General features: G+C 37.0%; 1 long non-coding RNA gene across 1 annotated transcript in view; it reads left to right on the forward strand.

Annotated features, from left to right (window-relative positions):
• The window catches only part of LOC130678931 (uncharacterized), a 77,409-nt gene extending 62,801 nt beyond the window's left edge, over positions 1-14,608 (forward strand). Inside the window, exon 3 of the long non-coding RNA XR_008991886.1 lies at positions 14,460-14,608. This is a non-coding gene — a long non-coding RNA (uncharacterized LOC130678931). The remainder of the gene's footprint in view (positions 1-14,459) is intronic.
• Positions 14,609-16,736: the final 2,128 nt, after the last annotated feature.

Genomic DNA, 16,736 nt, shown 5'->3' on the forward strand with positions numbered 1-16,736 from the left:
AGGGGAGAGCAATTGATTCTTGCTATTGGGTAGGAAATTTGAAGACTTTCTGTCATGACAGAAAAATTAATTTCTGGATTAGCATTATTTTTAAGCCTGATAACTCCAGTGTGTTTCATCTACTCACCTGTGTGCCTTGAGCATCTTGACCCCACTTTAACGAATGGCAGTTAAAGTGAGGCTATCTGAAACAACTGGCTTGTGTGAGAAGGCAACCCTTAGCGCAATTTTTTGGCAGTTGTGTTCATACTTTTATATGACAGAGCTCCAATCTTATCTCCATTTGGCAGCCACTGTACTGTGGAGTACAGAGTGGTTCACTTTTTCTACTCAGTAAGGCTCCAAAGTAAGAGGCTTTTTTAGTCAGCTTTGATTGCATGCCATACAAAAGATGTATTCCTTTATATCTCTGCTTACTGACTGATTAACTCTAGTCTGAGTTTTACCTTGCTGGTATAATTTTGTTGGAAGTTGCAAGAAGTAGCCAACACAAAACATTCTGAATCTTTCCTACTATTTCCCTTAAAGCTGTAGCATCCCAATATAATCAGGCAGTGGTTTAACTAGATGTTTTGATGTACAGTGATTACCAGCTTTTCAGTCTTCAGTATATGAGTGGTCACCACTTACAACTTTATTAAGCCAATGCTGTGTATGTTGTGTTCTTTCTCATGAAGCATCCTACTCCTGGGACCAAATTCTGTACTAGGATTATCTTTAACTATTTGTGGCCCAAGAAGAGTAAAATAATAGTGGCTTTAAACATGAGTTTAGTTTTCTCTTATGTAAAAGAAGTAGAGAAATAGGTAACCCAGGGCTGATGTGGTGCTCCACAATGTCAGTTTCTGTCCATCCCTTTTTCTCTCTCTCTCCTTCTGGTACCCCTATAATGTGAATATTGTTCTGTTTGGATTGGTCACACTGTTCTCTCAATATTCTTTCATTCTTACAGATCCTTTTTTCTCTCTGTGCCTCAACTTTGTATTCCTTTTCTCTAATTTCTATTTCATTTATCATCTCCTCCACCATATCTAATCTACTTTTAATACCCTCCACTGTGCTCTTCAACGATTGGATCTCTGACCGGAATTCATCCCTGAGTTCTTGAATATTTTTCTGTACCTCCATGAGTATGTTAATTATTTTTATTTTAAAATCCCTTTCAGGAAGATTCATGAGGTTGATTTCATTTGAATATTTCTCAGGTGCTGTATTTATAATTTTACTTGGAACCAGGTTTCTTTGGTGTTTCATATTTGTATATGGCGCCCTCTAGTGTCCAGAAGCTCTACTCTCTGGAGCTGCTCAGCCGCTGAAGCAATGTCAGGGGTCACAGGGGAGCGGTATTGGTGCCTGAGGGGAGGAAGAGCTGTTTGCTGCTTCCCAGCCACTATGCCTGCCTCCACTGCCAGAACCAGTGGGCCAAGCACACAGGTATAAGCCTCTATGCTTTGTGTTTGTAGTTGCTGTAGACGGGGCTTCCCTCTGGCTGGCCTAACGCCAGGGTTGCGAGCCAAGTGGGGCTGGCCAGGAGAAAGGCGCAGTAGGCTGTGTATCACGGAGGGGGTCCTTCGAGCTGTGTAGCCAGCCAGGGAGCTGGAGCGCCTGAAGAGTGAAAAAGTTCCCAACCTGCTGGGCAGAGTGCATCCAGACAATTTTGTCTACCTGTCCTTTCCTCTGAGCAGTAAGCTCTGTGCAATCCTTGCCCCTTTAGCAGCTCTCTTGCTGTTAGAAAGTCTCTAAGACTGCCCACCTTTCTTTTGCCCAGAGCAGCCGGATATGGATCCCTGCTTTCCACAAGGGGCTGGAATCTCAGTCTCTCCAGGTATTCTGCCTGTCTTAGCTTTCCAACCCCCTAATCACAAGAGTACCCTGAAAGCACTATGAAATGTAGATTTGTGCTCCCAGAGCAGATCTCCGGAGTTAAGTATTCAGCAGTCCCAGGCCTCCACTCCCTCCCTGCTCCATTTCTCTTCCTTCTGCCAGTGAGCTGGGATGGGAGAAGGGCTTGGGTCAAGCCGGGCCACGGCTTTGGTATGTTACCCCGTTCCGTGAAGTTTATTCTTTTCCCCAGGTGTATGCAGTTTGGCACAGCCCTCTTTCCTGTTGCTCTTTCTGGATTAGTCGTATTAATTGTATTTTTGTTTTATATGCAATTTTAGGTGGAAGCCTCTGTCTCACCTCTCACACCGCCATCTTTAATCCTCTCATCAGTTTTTATTTTTGTTGTCTTGCCATTTTTAACATATGGCTTTTTCCTCATAGTCTAAAATGGCTGCTTGCACTCATCTACATTCCAGCCAGCAGGAAAGAGTAGAGTCCAAATAATAATGTGTACAGTTCTTTTAAGGACGTTTCCTGGAAATCACATCTAGCACTTTTACTTATGTCCCCTTAGCTTGAACTCAGTGACATGCCCACACCTAATTGCAGAGAGGCTGGGAAATGCAGTCTTCATTCCAGCGTGCACTTAGGTAAAACTCATGTGTTCTGTTACTAAAAAAGAAGGGGGAAGTGGATATTGGGCACCTCTAGTGCCTGCCACAATGATCCATGTGGGGTTCTTCTACTTAATGATTACTGATAGTCTTTGATATTTAAAAATGTTCATAATTCTCTTCCCATTGTATTCTTTTTTTCATGCTGTCTAAGACTTCTAAGTCACTGTGTTCATCTGCTTTCTTCTCTTTTATAGATTAACATTGTGCTTCCTTTCTCCTTGATTGGTGTAGAACCTTACCATTTTAAGATATGCCACCAACAAGATATTTGAAGACTTTTATGCTTGTGTGCATTTACTACTTCTTTTTTTTGCTATCTGCATCTTGCTTGTTGCCTGCACAGATGCCTTCAAAATGCACTGTACTAGCTGCTGATTGCTGCTGCCTGTGTCTTAACATTTAATAAATTGTACAATAATTGTATTTAGATGTATTTGTAATGTGGAAACTTCCTCACTGCTTTGGAGAATGCTTGTTATTATTTGCTTTGTTTGGGAAATGGATCTCTTTACCTCTACTCTTCCTTCCTTCTGTATTTTAAAGCTTTAAATATAATTGTACTTTAAATACTCTTTCTTCTTCTGTATTTTAAAGCTTTGAATATAATTGTACTTTAAATATAATTGTACACTATAACCTTAAATTTAGTTGTACTGTATAGTTGTATAATTTAAATGTAATTGTACTTAAAGCTTTAAATATAATTGTAAATATAATTGTGCTTTAAATGTAATTGCACTGAAGTTAAAATGGTATTTACAAATGTCTGTTACATTTTATTCCGTTAGAAATTCTCAGCACCTTTTTAGAAATATTAATTGGCTGAGAGTACTCTTTGAAGCAAGAGGCAGTCAGAAGAGAAGAATAATGAGCTTGACTTAGGAGCTGTTTTTATTTAAATTGCTGTGATTCATTGTTTCCAGAGGTTCCATCTTGATTGAAGCCTTTGATGAGCATTAGAAACTGAAAGTGCATTTTTTTATTAACTTATTTTTTAAATTAAGGTATTATTGATATACACTCTTAGGAAGGTTTCACATGAAAAACAACGTGGTTACTACATTCACCCATAATATCGAGTCCCCTCCCCATGCCCCATTGCAGTTGCTGTTCGTCAGTGTAGTAAGATGCCAGACTCACTATGAAAGTGCAGTTTTAAATAGAAACTTTGCAGTGTATACCAGGAAGGTAACGTGCAGAGCCAAGGCTTTTGTGTGGTAACTGATTTTGCCAGAGTAGACTTGTTTAATTAAGAAGTTAGTGTTTATCATTAAAGTAATCAGAAAACTAATTGATGAGTGTGCTGGTGCTACCCTTGCTGTTTGAGTTCTAACGCTGCAGAGCTGTCTGTCACAGGTGACTACATTGCCCCCCATTGTGGCACCAGGAAGTGCCTGGGGAGCTTTAGCTTGGCCTCCTCTCCTTGACCCACAGACTCGCTAGTCTTGAATAGTTAAGTCTTGAGTATACATTTTCTCTGACTGTGGGTTGCTGTATTTGGATGTTCCTACAAAATTGTAATAGTTTTTGGATTTTTTCATTTTCTTCTTTTAGTGGCAAGATGTTTGATTGCCAGTGTAAAATATTTGATTAAGATTTTTAGGAAAATACTCATGGCTGAGAGCATATTCTTTATATATATAATATAACATAGGGAGAGAGCTGATTGGGAAACCTAAGGAGATGAGGCTCTGGGGGCTCTGGCTCTGGATAGGAATTCTCTTGAAACACTCCATTGTAGTGTGGAAACAAAGCATAGTACTGTGGATGTCTTCCCTTTCTCCAAGCTGCTGCCAGTCTTCATCTTGGGTGAGGGTTGTCTCAACAGGTTTTTCATTCCAAAGTTAGCATGTTCAAAAATAACTAGTTTTTTTTTCCCCACATTATTCAAAGCTGAGCAGGATCTCTGTAGCAGATTTAATTTTATTAAGGTATTATTGATATACACTCTTATGAAGGTTTCACATGAAGAAAACAATGTGGTTAGTACATTTACCCATATCATCAAGTACCCACCCATACTGCATTGCAGTCTCTGTCCATCAGTGTAGTAGGATGTCTGTGGCAGATTTTATATATTGTGATGTGGCAACATTTCAGGTTGTCCTGGCTTATTGGAGTATACAATTTTGGTGTAAGAGTAGAAATGACAGAAGAATTCCTAACTTCTCATGATGGACTTCATACTTTTGTAGGTGAATACACAAAATATATTCAGATGATATTTAAATTTATTCAGGTATTTTATTTATAGTATGTGTACATCTTAACTTCCATCATTCTTTCCATTAGAGAAGAAATCTCCAAAAGAGATATTTAATTCCACATTTAAAAACTGGAACATATTTGAACACCATAGAAAAGTGATTAGGAATCATAGAGTATATCTGTAGTGTTCATGGTCATGAATATAGTTCAGGGAATGTAACAAAGTCATTTGCCAAAATAGTGCATTAAATTTCAAGCAGCTTTTTCCTGGGGAGGGAGGATTGAAGGTAGAAGTTAAGGTAGATTGTCAAATTCCTGTTAAACCTTTGCAAGAACATACCACCTTGTAGTTAAACTCAGAATATATAACTTCTCATATAAGACCCTTTAAGGTAACAGGACAGATAGTGACAATCAATTTTTACTCAAAAGGGCTTGCTAAAGGTCCTGTCACCAACTCAGTGATATGTGATGTATTAAGGTACAGGTTGTTACTAGGGGGCCAGGCACAGTGGTAAATTTTACCAAACTCATAGGCAGCAGGCTAAGGTGAACAAGTTCCCATACCATCCATTCTCGAGACAGTTGCCAAAGTGATCTTTTAAAAACATACATCAGAACTTATCACTCCATTGCTTAAAACCGCCCAGTGGCATCCAGTTTTTCATAGAAAATGCTTCTTCCCTCCTGCTCTGCTTTCTGGCCATGCTGATCTTACAGTTCCTTGGAGATGCCAAGTTCATGCCCACTGCATGGCCTTTGAATTTGCACATGCTGTTTTCTCTGCATAGCTGGCTGCTCCTTGTCAAATTCAGGTGGTCAGATTTTGTTGTGGTTAGGGGCATGGGTTCTGAAACCTAACTGCCTGCTTTCAGGTTTAACCTCTCAATGCCTTTGTTTCCTCAACTATAAAAAATTAGATAATATAAGTAAATGTGTCTTAGTGTTGTGAAGACTGAATACATACAACATGAAGTGCCTCACTCATAGTAAGTGCTAATTAAGTGTTGGTGTGTTGGCTGTTTTTCCAGTCTTGCATCGGGTATCATCTCCTCAGTAACACCTTTCTTGACCATTTAATCTAAATTAGCCACCCTACCCCCCCACATATAGTACTTATAGTTACCAGAAATTATTATATATTTACTTTTATTTTTATGTCTCTTTCACTATAATGTAAGCTCCATGAAAACAGGAATATTTTCTGTCTTGTTGGCACTGCCAGTGCCTAGAAGATTATCTAATATTTGTATATATTTGTTGAGTGACTTAATAGAAGTCAGTTCTTCTCCAGAACGTCTTCTTAGGTGACATAGGCTGAAAGGCGGCTTGTGTCACTTAATTAAGAGATGTTCTCATTATTATTTGGTTATGTTCTAATGGGATTATTAGGTTATGTTCTATGGATATCTGGTAGGGACTTGTTGAGAATGGTGTAGAGGTAAATCAGTAGAAAAGGAGTTGAACCTGGGATTAAAGTATGTATTTTACTTTTCTTCTGTTTTTATCTATTTCTGCTGCCTCCAGCTGGTAAATTCATCTCCTTTTGTATAAGCCCTTGAGCTTACTTGTGTTTTTTAAGTTTGGGGACAGCTGGTTGCCCCTCAGCATTATAAAGTTACAGCTTTATTGAGCTGCTTCTAAAATAGTGTGAGTAGAAAGTATTGACACATAACTAGATATTCAGCTGTATATGATAATTTTAGGAGTGAGAGGGATGGTCTAAGACCCAAAGTAGGCAATCTGAGAAGACTTGGAATTCCTGAATTATCAGTAGACAGGTTTGATAGCCATTTATTGTTCCCTTATATTTATACCTCTTCCTCTTTTTTCTCATTCACCCTACTTTTTTCTGTTGTTCTTTTCCTATTCTTGTATTGTTTTTTGTTTCTATCATTCTACCTTCATTTCCATGTTCTCCTTCTCTTGCCCCTAGTGGATGTTTCTATTACAGGTTTCCCCTGCTATCCCTAAGTAGAGCATTCCTATAAGTATTTGTAAGCCAAAGTGGTGAAGAAGTGTTACCATTAATTTATATGGAAAAATTTTTCAGCATTCCCAGACCCCCCAAAAAACATCTCTTAGGCTTTTCTGATAGCTTTGGACACATCTTGTTAACAGATGCACAAAATAAATGGAGAGAAAGCACAGATGTTCACAGACATAGTTCAAAGCTCCGGCTGCTTGATCCGCTGTGAAGGCTGATGCACTGTGTTTCCCTGGGAAGGAGCCTTGGGTGCCATACTTGCTGCTCAGGATGTGTGCTCCCTCTACACAGGCTCACTGCACACATCTGAAGTCAGATTCATTGTCCCCTCAGATGAAATTCCTGCCTCTTTCTTCCCTATTAGCAGAATCATTATTATTCTCACCCTGCCCACCACCCCAACCAGACACAAACACATCCTATCACATTTAAATTCTGTCTCACTCATTCCACATTAATTCAACAAAGGCCTCAGTTCTCACTCTGTGCCAGGTACAATTCTGTGTTGTGTGGCAGTTTCCTTCCTTCTACATTTACTACCCAAATTCAGGGTCTCAACATGTTATACTTGGCCCAATGATGTAGTTTTGTAACATTTTTCCCCTTCCAGTGTTTACACACCATCAGATTAATTCTCGAAACCTTGGTTGGATCATGTCATTCCCTACTTCCTACAGCTAAACTCAGCTTGCTCTTCCAGATACATGTCATGTAACTTGTACTTGACTATGTGATCTGCCAGTTTGGATTGCTCTTTCAGAACATAATCCACACTTTCTCATATCCACATTTTTGTTCATGCTGTTCTGTCTCCTGGAAGAATGTAAGTTCCCTGAGGGCAGGAGATTTCTTTTATTCACTGTGATATCTGTAGCACCTAGAAAGTACCTGGCGTGTGGTAGATACTCAATAGATATTTATTGAAAGAATGAATGAAAAGTAAGTGAATCCTGTCAATCCTATCATTTTTTTTTTTTTGAGAGGGCATCTCTCATATTTATTGATCAAATGGTTGTTAACAACAATAAAATTCTGTATAGGGGACTCAATGCACAATCATTAATCAACCCTAAGCCTAATTCTTGTCAGTCTCCAATCTTCTGAAGCATAACGAACAAGTTCTTACATGGTGAACAAGTTCTTACATAGTGAGTAAGTTCTTACATGGTGAACAGTGCAAGGGCAGTCATATCACAGAAACTTTTGGTTTTGATCATGCATCATGAACTATAAACAATCAAGTCAGATATGATTATTTGTTTGATTTTTATACTTGATTTATATGTGAATCCCACATTTCTCCCTTATTATTATTATTATTATTATTTTTAATGCTGAAGTGGTAGGTAGATGCAAGATAAAGGTAGAAAACATAATTTAGTGCTGTAAGAGGGCGAATGTAGATGATCAGGTGTGTGCCTATAGACTAAGTATTAATCCAAGCTAGACAAGGGCAACAAAACATCCATGGATGCAGAAGATGTCTCTCAAAACAGGGGGGGGGGTGAGGTTCTAAGCCTCCCCTCTGTTGATCCCCAATTTCTCACCTGATGGCCCCCCTGCGACTGTGCCTGTCTTAGGTTGTTCCTCCCTTGAGGAATCTTACCCGTCTGGCTAACCAGCCATCTTCCGGGGCCATACAGGGAAATGTAAAGTTGTAAGTGAGAGAGAAGCAATATTTTTTGAAAAGGTTAGCTTTTTACTTCTTTGCAGATATATGCCCTGTGGCTTCTATGCCCAGCATTTGTCTTGAGGTATCTTTACTGCTTGGAAGAATTATGATACTCGGTAATTTTCGATATGAGGCACGAATTCTACTAAAGGGCTGTAATTAGGAAGGAAGAAGAAAAGCTATAGAAGTAGCAGATGGAAGAAAACATGGGAAGATTGATTATTTCTTTGACATAACTTCTTGTAGAGTAACATAAGCATGTATAGGTTTTAACAAACTATTAATTAAATTGCGTACACACATTAACAGAATAGGAATACAGATACATAACAAAAGCAGACCTACAGTTACCAGCCATATCCAGTGAAACCAAGAAAACCAGTTAGGTACCCTAGGCATTTGTGAAAACTTATCAATAATATGAATCCTATCCGTTTTTAATGACTATTTTTAAATTTTAATATTACCTCTCTCAGGAAGCTTTTTATGACCTTTTAGGTATTTCTATTTAAACATAAATGCCTACCTGTGACAGAACCACTTTCCTTTTTTTTTCTTTTCAGTGCTGACTTTGTATATATGCTGTGTTTGTGTAGCCAATAAATTAACAAACATTTATTGAGTTCCTATTCTGTGTCAAGGATTTTATCTAGGTACTTGAGTCACAAAGACAGAGCAGAATTCCTTTCCTTAGTGAACTTACCGTCTAGTGGAGGATCAGTCCATTATAATAATAGTAAAAGTAAGCAATGATAGAAGCAATTCTGAGATCCTGTAGAAGCATAGCCCATTGGAAGGGAATGGATGATAGGGAGAAGGGGGTGTTTGGGAAGAAGAGGCAATTCTAGGCATTTCCAAGGAGAGAGCAGCCTAACAGGTCCATAGCTGGAGCAGTAGATACATAAAGGGGAATGGTGAGCAAGTACTCTGAAGAGCCTTGTATTGTTTTTTAATTGAAGAGGTGGTGTTCCATTGTTACTGTATCCATTTTAGTGGGGAAGAGGAAAACCTTGGATGACTGATTCCCTGTAGAATGATCCTGGAGGATCTTAAAACCTGAAGTCAGCAAAGGCCATAGCTCCACGGAGCTTCCTGAAAAAATTGCTTGGGAGGTAAAAATTTTGTTTTGTACAGTGTCTTCATAAGTTCAAGTTATATAAGCAATCCTTGTTTGAAAATAATTTTTTCCTCAGAATTTGAAGGCATACTCTCCTGTCTTAATTTCCAATGTTGAAATTAAGAAGTCTGATGTCATCATTTATTATATCTCACAGTTTTGTGGGCGAGGAATTTGGGCAGGGCTTAGCTTGGGAATTCTGCTCTACATGGTGTTTGTTAACTGGGTCTACATGGTGGCACCCAGCAAGTAAGTAACTGGGTTTGTCTGGAGGGTCCAAGTGTGTACCTGCCTGAAACGTTGGTGGGGATGTCTTGGGAGGCTAATCTCAGCTTGGTCCTTCTTCCTTTCAGTATAGTTTTGATTCCTTTTTTTTATAGTCTCTATAGCAGAGGAGTTAGACTTCTTACAGGGGGACACGGGGCTCTGAGAGGTCAAGGTAGAAGCTGCCAGTCCTCTTAAATTCTAGACTTGGAATTGGCATCATGTCATTTTCACTGTACTCTTAGTCAAGGGAGTCACAGGCCAGCTCAAGTGCAAGGGCGGGAAATAGACCTCTCCTGTCAATTGGAGAAGTGTCAGATAATTTGCAGCTGTCTTTCATCTGCCATTCCACTCTTCCGGTGCTTTCCATTGTTTTGAAATGGGTTTTATGTTTTTCTGTTACTCTTATTCCTTGGTTTTGGATGACCTCAGAGATGAAGAGGGAGCAGAAAGGCCTTTTCTTTGCCATCTCTAAAAGTCTGAGTAGTTTTTAAGACATCTGAAGATGATGGGGGTGGTGGTGACAGATAAGGGCAGCTAGTTATCCAAGACTTGATGTTTTCCTAACCTTCTGTAGGACATAGGGCAGAAGCTCTCAGAAAATATTTGTTTTTGAATTCCTTTGTGTCAAATTTTATATATTTGTTGTTGAGACAGTAAGAGTTTTAAGATTTTAGTGTATCTACTACATTAAAAGTAAAGCAAGGAAAATAAAAATACAGCTAAAAGAAAGTTGATTAATTGATTAAAAACAATTTCTATACAGGAAAATTTTTTTTTCTGGAAACACTGTATTATTTGGTTGTATGAAAATATTTGTCAAGGGTCATAATAAAGAATCCTAAGATATACTTTGTTAGAACTATCAGCTGTCTACCCTGAGCTCTTCCATTTCTTCAACACATTTTGTGCTGTTGCTTCTAGTTAACATATGCACAAGGCCTGCAGCCCAAAAAGGGGGTGGGGTGGAGAAAAGATGAGGCAGAATCAGGCCAGCAAGAGAGGGAAACAGATGGGTTGTGGGAGATGACCCTGCCCCCATGTTGTTTTTGTTCTGGTTGCTACTGATTGGATGCAAATCAGCAGCCAAGAAATTGGAGTTGGTAATCCTGTGATGAATAAGAAAATTTGATCTTGGACTCAGTAGAATTATAAATTTACAACACTAAAACATGATGCAGATTTTTTCTTTTGGTTTTTTTTCCCTTGAGGTATTTCAGAAAGTATTTTGTTTGAGATATAACTTAAATTTTTTAAGTAATATGATCCATATAATCCAGGATAACTATTACTCCTTTAGATTTTCTTTCTTACAAGTTTTACAGTAAGAAATTTTAGGAGTATCCAGTAATTGGTAGAGGAAACTTCTTTATGCATGACAGCTATACCTCAGCATTTTTGGATCTTGTCTTGATTGTAAGTTTACTAGGAATTTTATCCTGTGGGCTTTTTTAAACTAGTAGAAGGAAAGCAAAACTGAAGGAACAAAATAGCTGCAGATTCACAGACTCGGAGAAGGGACTAGGGGTTACCAAAGGGGGGAGGGGTTGGGGAATGGGGCACTCTAACTTGTAGTCACAATATAGGTGGGTCATGGGGAAGGCAGTGCAGCATGGAGAAGACAAGCAATGACTCTGTAGCATCTTACTAGGCTGATAGACAATTGACTGCAATTGATAATATGGGTGAATGTTGAACCCACAATGTTGTTCATGTAAAATACTATAATAATAGTAATTAAAGAAAAGCCACTTAGTTGCTTACTTGTAAGGCAATAAGTAGAAATAAAGCGTCCGACTGTTTAAAAGAGTAGAGGGCACTGTGTTTGCTAGATAAATAAATAAATCTTCCCAATGTATATATTTTATGCTTAATATTTCCTTTTGTCTGTGCTTATGCTTGACTTCTGTTTGGCTTGTTTTCTAAGGTCGAGACTAAGGAAATGTTGCTTTATGTATCACCAGATCTTCACTTTGTTTTATGGGAGTACCTTATTTCTTAAAAAAGAACTGCAGAAATGTTATCAAACACACACAGATGTAGAGAGAATAATAGCATAATGAATCCTAATGTATCCAATGCTCAGCTTCAGTAGTTGTCGGTATTCTGCCACCTGTTTATCTGTCCTCCCCTCTGCTTAGCCCATGATTTTTATGGAAGAATTTTATTGTAGTACAGTTTAATATTCACATTTTAAAAGGGTATATCCTGAAAACTTTTGAAATCTCAGAATTAACAAATACCACCATAGTGTGTAATTTACCCAATAAAAATACATGGTAAAGTATATATATAAAAACTTTAAGTGATCTCCTCAAACCCTTAATGATCCTATAAATATGGAACTTAATCAGTTACTAAGCTATTAAAATAAATACTGAAAGGAGCACTCACTAAAGCAGTTTTTCAAATTGCTTTTCCTTTCATTCCAGGCAGTGGCAGGCACAATCACGGTCCAAGTCACTACAGAATTTGATCTCCTTTATTTAATATATTTAAAGTGTATGTGTTCTAAGAGACATCACTTTCAAGTTCCTTTCTTTTCTCTTCATGCCTAGCACTAGACTTGGCTTGACTTTCTTTTGGGGGCCATTTTGCAGTTTCTTTTAAAAAAAATTATGTTCTAGAAGTACTGGTTATGTGTGTTAAGTATGTACCAGAATTACAGGCTCATGCAATTAAACTTCATTCTTCATTAGAAGAAACACGGTATCATATGATGAATCTTTATTGTCTCTTGGGAGTAGTAATACATGAATGTCAAATCTCTGAATCTCAGCAATAATAACATACTTAATGCAAAGTAATAAGGGGCAGTTTGCTCTGAATTAGTGAAAAGTAAGTGAAGGAACATTTTAGAGAATAACTTATTCTTCCAAGCTTGATGAATGATATGAGTTAGTTTCGTAAATTATTTTTTAAGCAGTGATCTTGCCAGGCCATTTAAAAATTACTGTAGTTAAAAAACATACAGCATTAAATTTAGCATCTTAACCATTTTTAAAAGTGTATAGCTCAGTAGTGTTGTGTTCACATTGTTGTACAACATAACTCCACAACTTTATCTTTCAAAACAGAAACTCTTTACCCAATAAACTGTATTGCTAGGCCATTTTTAATGAAAAAATAACTCATTTGAAATGAGAAATACTCATTTGCATGTTGACATTAAATGTATTAGTCTCTTTAGGAATCATGTAAAAATTATACATTATGACGCAATATTTCAGTTTTTCTCTTTATCTGGTAAGCACTGTAAAATTGTTGGCACTCTTTATTAACCAACACCCGCAAAGTAGCATAAAATTTTACTTAATCTCAGACTGTTAGAGTATCACAGATACCAGTTAAGTTTGAAATAATGGAGTTTTGCTGTTTGCTTAATAACTTTTATGTAAGACTATAATTCTAACACAACAGTGTAACTGGAGTATTTAAGTGGAATGAGGTTTGCTGATTCCTGTACTTGATTTAACATTATTCTTAGTATTTCTGTATCTTTCATGCAGTGGTCCTTAATAGCATTTAGCTTTTCCTCAAGGTCTGCCTGTGTTGGTCCCCAGATTATCTTTAGATATCTTTCATTTGCTTCTGTCTTTGTTTAAATAACAAGTATTTACTGAGTGTCTGTTAATATGCAAATACTATTTGCAGGGTCTGTCTACTGCATACACAGTTGTTACCATCTCAGTTAAATTTCTCAATTTTCTACTGAGGTATGAACTCATAGTCCATAATGACTTAACAGTCCCCTCCCCTCCAGTTTTATTGAGATATAACTGACATGCAGCACTGTATTAAGTTTAAGGTGTACAGCAAAATGAGTACCACAATAAGTTTAGTTAATGTCCGTCTCTCATATAGGTACACACAAAAAAGAGAAAACAAATGTTTTTTACCTTGTGATGAGAACTCTTAGGATTTACTTTCTTAACAACTTTCAAGTATGCTGTAGAGCAGTGTTACCTATAGTTATCCTGTTGTACATTACATCCCTATACTTATCTTTTAACTAGAAGTTTATGCCTTTTGACCCCCTTCATCTAGTTTTCCCACCTCTCACCCTCTGCCTCTGATAACCACAAATCTGATCTCATTTTCCTTGAGTGTGGGTTTTTTGTTGTTTTGTTTTGCTGTAGATTCCATATGTGAGAACATACAGTATTTGTCTTTCTCCTGAGTACTATGACTAAATACTAGTGTAGGTTAAAATATTTGGGCTAATATCCATCATCAGACATCTTTATATTTCTTTATGGAATCTAATGGCTGAGAATTGTTTGCTCAAAAAAATTTTCTCCCCCAGATTATGTTGGTGCAGTACTGTACTTTAATACCTGTGGATGCTCACTAAATATTATTTCTCAAGATACTTTCCCTTAGTAGTTGGGAGGTGACATAGTTCTTTCTTCTTGGCCAGTATTTGTTTTTATCCCAATATATATGTGTGTGTGTGTGTTTGTGTACTGCTTTTATTTCAGTTGTATGTTGTCCTCCTGAGTGATGTAGTTGACAGAATCAGACTGAAATCACGTGTACATTATGAGCATAGTAAATATTAATTTAATAATCATGCTAGCTTACTTTACAAAAAACTTTTAAGAATAATGGTAGCTTACCAATAATATAATTTATATTATTAATATTGAGCATATACTCAGCGTAATAGTCTTCACAGTAACATCTAAACTTTTTTCCTTCCATTTCCAGTTTGCCATCACGAAAGCCAAAGTGGATTTTTCCAGTGTAGTGTGCCTGCCCCCTTCCGTCATTGCTGTGAATGGGCTGGACGGAGGAGGGGCTGGCGAAAATGATGATGAACCAGTTCTGGTGTCCTTGTCTGCGGCCCCCAGCCCCCAGAGTGAAGCTGTTGCCAATGAGCTGCAGGAGCTCTCCTTGCAGCCCGAGCTGACCCTAGGCCTCAACGCTGGCAGGAATCCCAACTTGCCTCCCCTTAGTGAGCGGAAGAATGGTGAGTAGATACAGGATTACTTCATTGCCTGACTGGAATTCAGGTCTTCATATTTATGTTATAGATCCTAACTTTATTTTCTGTCCTCTTGAAGTTTCTTATTATTTTACTATTTTTTGTAAAATAGAGAAAAGTAAGTTTAGGTGGTTATTGTAAACCCAACATTTCCTGCCTGGGTTATCATAATTGCTTTCTGATTTGTCTTCCTACTTCTCTGCTTCTCCTTCCTCATCCCCTCCATAAATTCATTAATTCAGCAAATGTTTATCGAGCAATCACTGTATTATAGATTGTGCTAAGATTAGGGATTAAAGGGTAAACAAGCCTCTGTTATTAGGAAACTTACCCTATTTTACTTACACCTTGTCAGAGTAATCTTCTAGAACTTAACTAGCTTAATACTTTTCAGTGACTGCACTCTGGGATAAAGACAAAAACAAAATAAAATTTTGGGCATGCTTTACAAGACTTTGCAGGATATGGTCTCTTTCTGTTTCTTTAGCTGCTTCTCTCATTGTTCTCCCTTTCTTAGTTTTGCTCCAGCCTACTAATAATTTTGAGTACTATTTACAAGCCATACACTCACTCTTCAAACTTTTGCTAATTAAAAAAATTATAATTTGTTATGAAAATTATAATTTGTTTTGAAATATGTTAATATTTCAAAAATGGTATAAAGAGTAATATAGCAAATACGTATGTACTCACATACCACCCACCTCATGTACACTCCATGGGTTCTCACTCATCCCCAGAGGTAACTACTATCCTAGATTTGGTATTTCATTACCAAGTAGTTCTATATTTAAAAAAAACAAAACATGAACATATTCCTAAGAAATATAGTTTCTCACTTTTTAAAGCTACAGATACATATATGTAATATATATTAATTAGAGAGAACTATATTATATGTATTCTGCAATTTGTATTGATTGTTTAATATTTATTTTCCCTGTGAATTACGTAAGATATTCTATAATTCACATAATCTAATTTATGAATCACCATTTATGGAATAGTCTTACTTTTCCCTACTTATCTCTAATACCTGCCTTATTTTGTGCAGGAGTTAGTTTTTAGGCTCTCTGTTCTGTTTTCACTGGTCTCTCTATTCATCTCTGTCATACTGTATTAGCTAAGTCACTGTCGCTTAACACTTAGGCTTGTTCTCTGTTAGGACTAGTCTCTCCTTGCCTTTTTCTTCTTCAAAATTGTTTGAGCTATTCTTGCTCTTTAAATATTCCATAATTTTAAAATCACGTTGTGAAGTTCTGCAAAAAAAAAAAGCTTTTGGGATTTCTTTCTCTAAGAACATTTTATTATGAAAAATTTCAAATGTCCAATAAAGTAGAAAGGGTTTTACAGTAAACACATTTATGTCCATTTCTTATATTCTATCATTAACATTTTATAATACTTGCTTTTATAATATCTATCCAACCTTCTGTCTGTCCATCAATCCATCTTATTTTTTGGATGCCAGTACACTTCCATTTTACTGAAGTATAACATTAATACAGAATAACACATAAATTGTAAATGTTCTGGTTGTTGAGTTATCACAGAGTGAATACACTTGTGTGTAATTACTACTTAGTGAAGAATTAAAACATTACTAGTATCTTACAACCATCCATCTGCTTCTTTCCAATCGTATTCCCTCTTCTTGTCCAGAGAACCATCCCAACTTCTAACACCATAGATGAGTTTTGCTTGTTTTTAAACTTCATATGAATGGAGTCATTCTGTGTGTATTGTGTTGGTGGTTCTTCTATGTTTTTGAAATTCATCTGTGTTGACCTGTGTGTGGGTGTTGTTTGTTTTCATTGCTATGTAATCAATTTTATGAATATACTTCAATTTGTCCATTTTATTTTTGATAATTATCTGGGTTGTTTTAGTTTGGGGCTCTTATGAAAGATACTGCTATGAAATTCTTGTATATGTCTTTTGGTGTACTTGTTGGGATTTTGATTTGAAATGTATCATTTATAGTTAATTGGGAGAATATA

This window comes from Manis pentadactyla, chromosome 10 (genome assembly GCF_030020395.1).
Source record: "Manis pentadactyla isolate mManPen7 chromosome 10, mManPen7.hap1, whole genome shotgun sequence".
Classification (NCBI taxonomy): Eukaryota; Metazoa; Chordata; class Mammalia; order Pholidota; family Manidae; genus Manis; species Manis pentadactyla.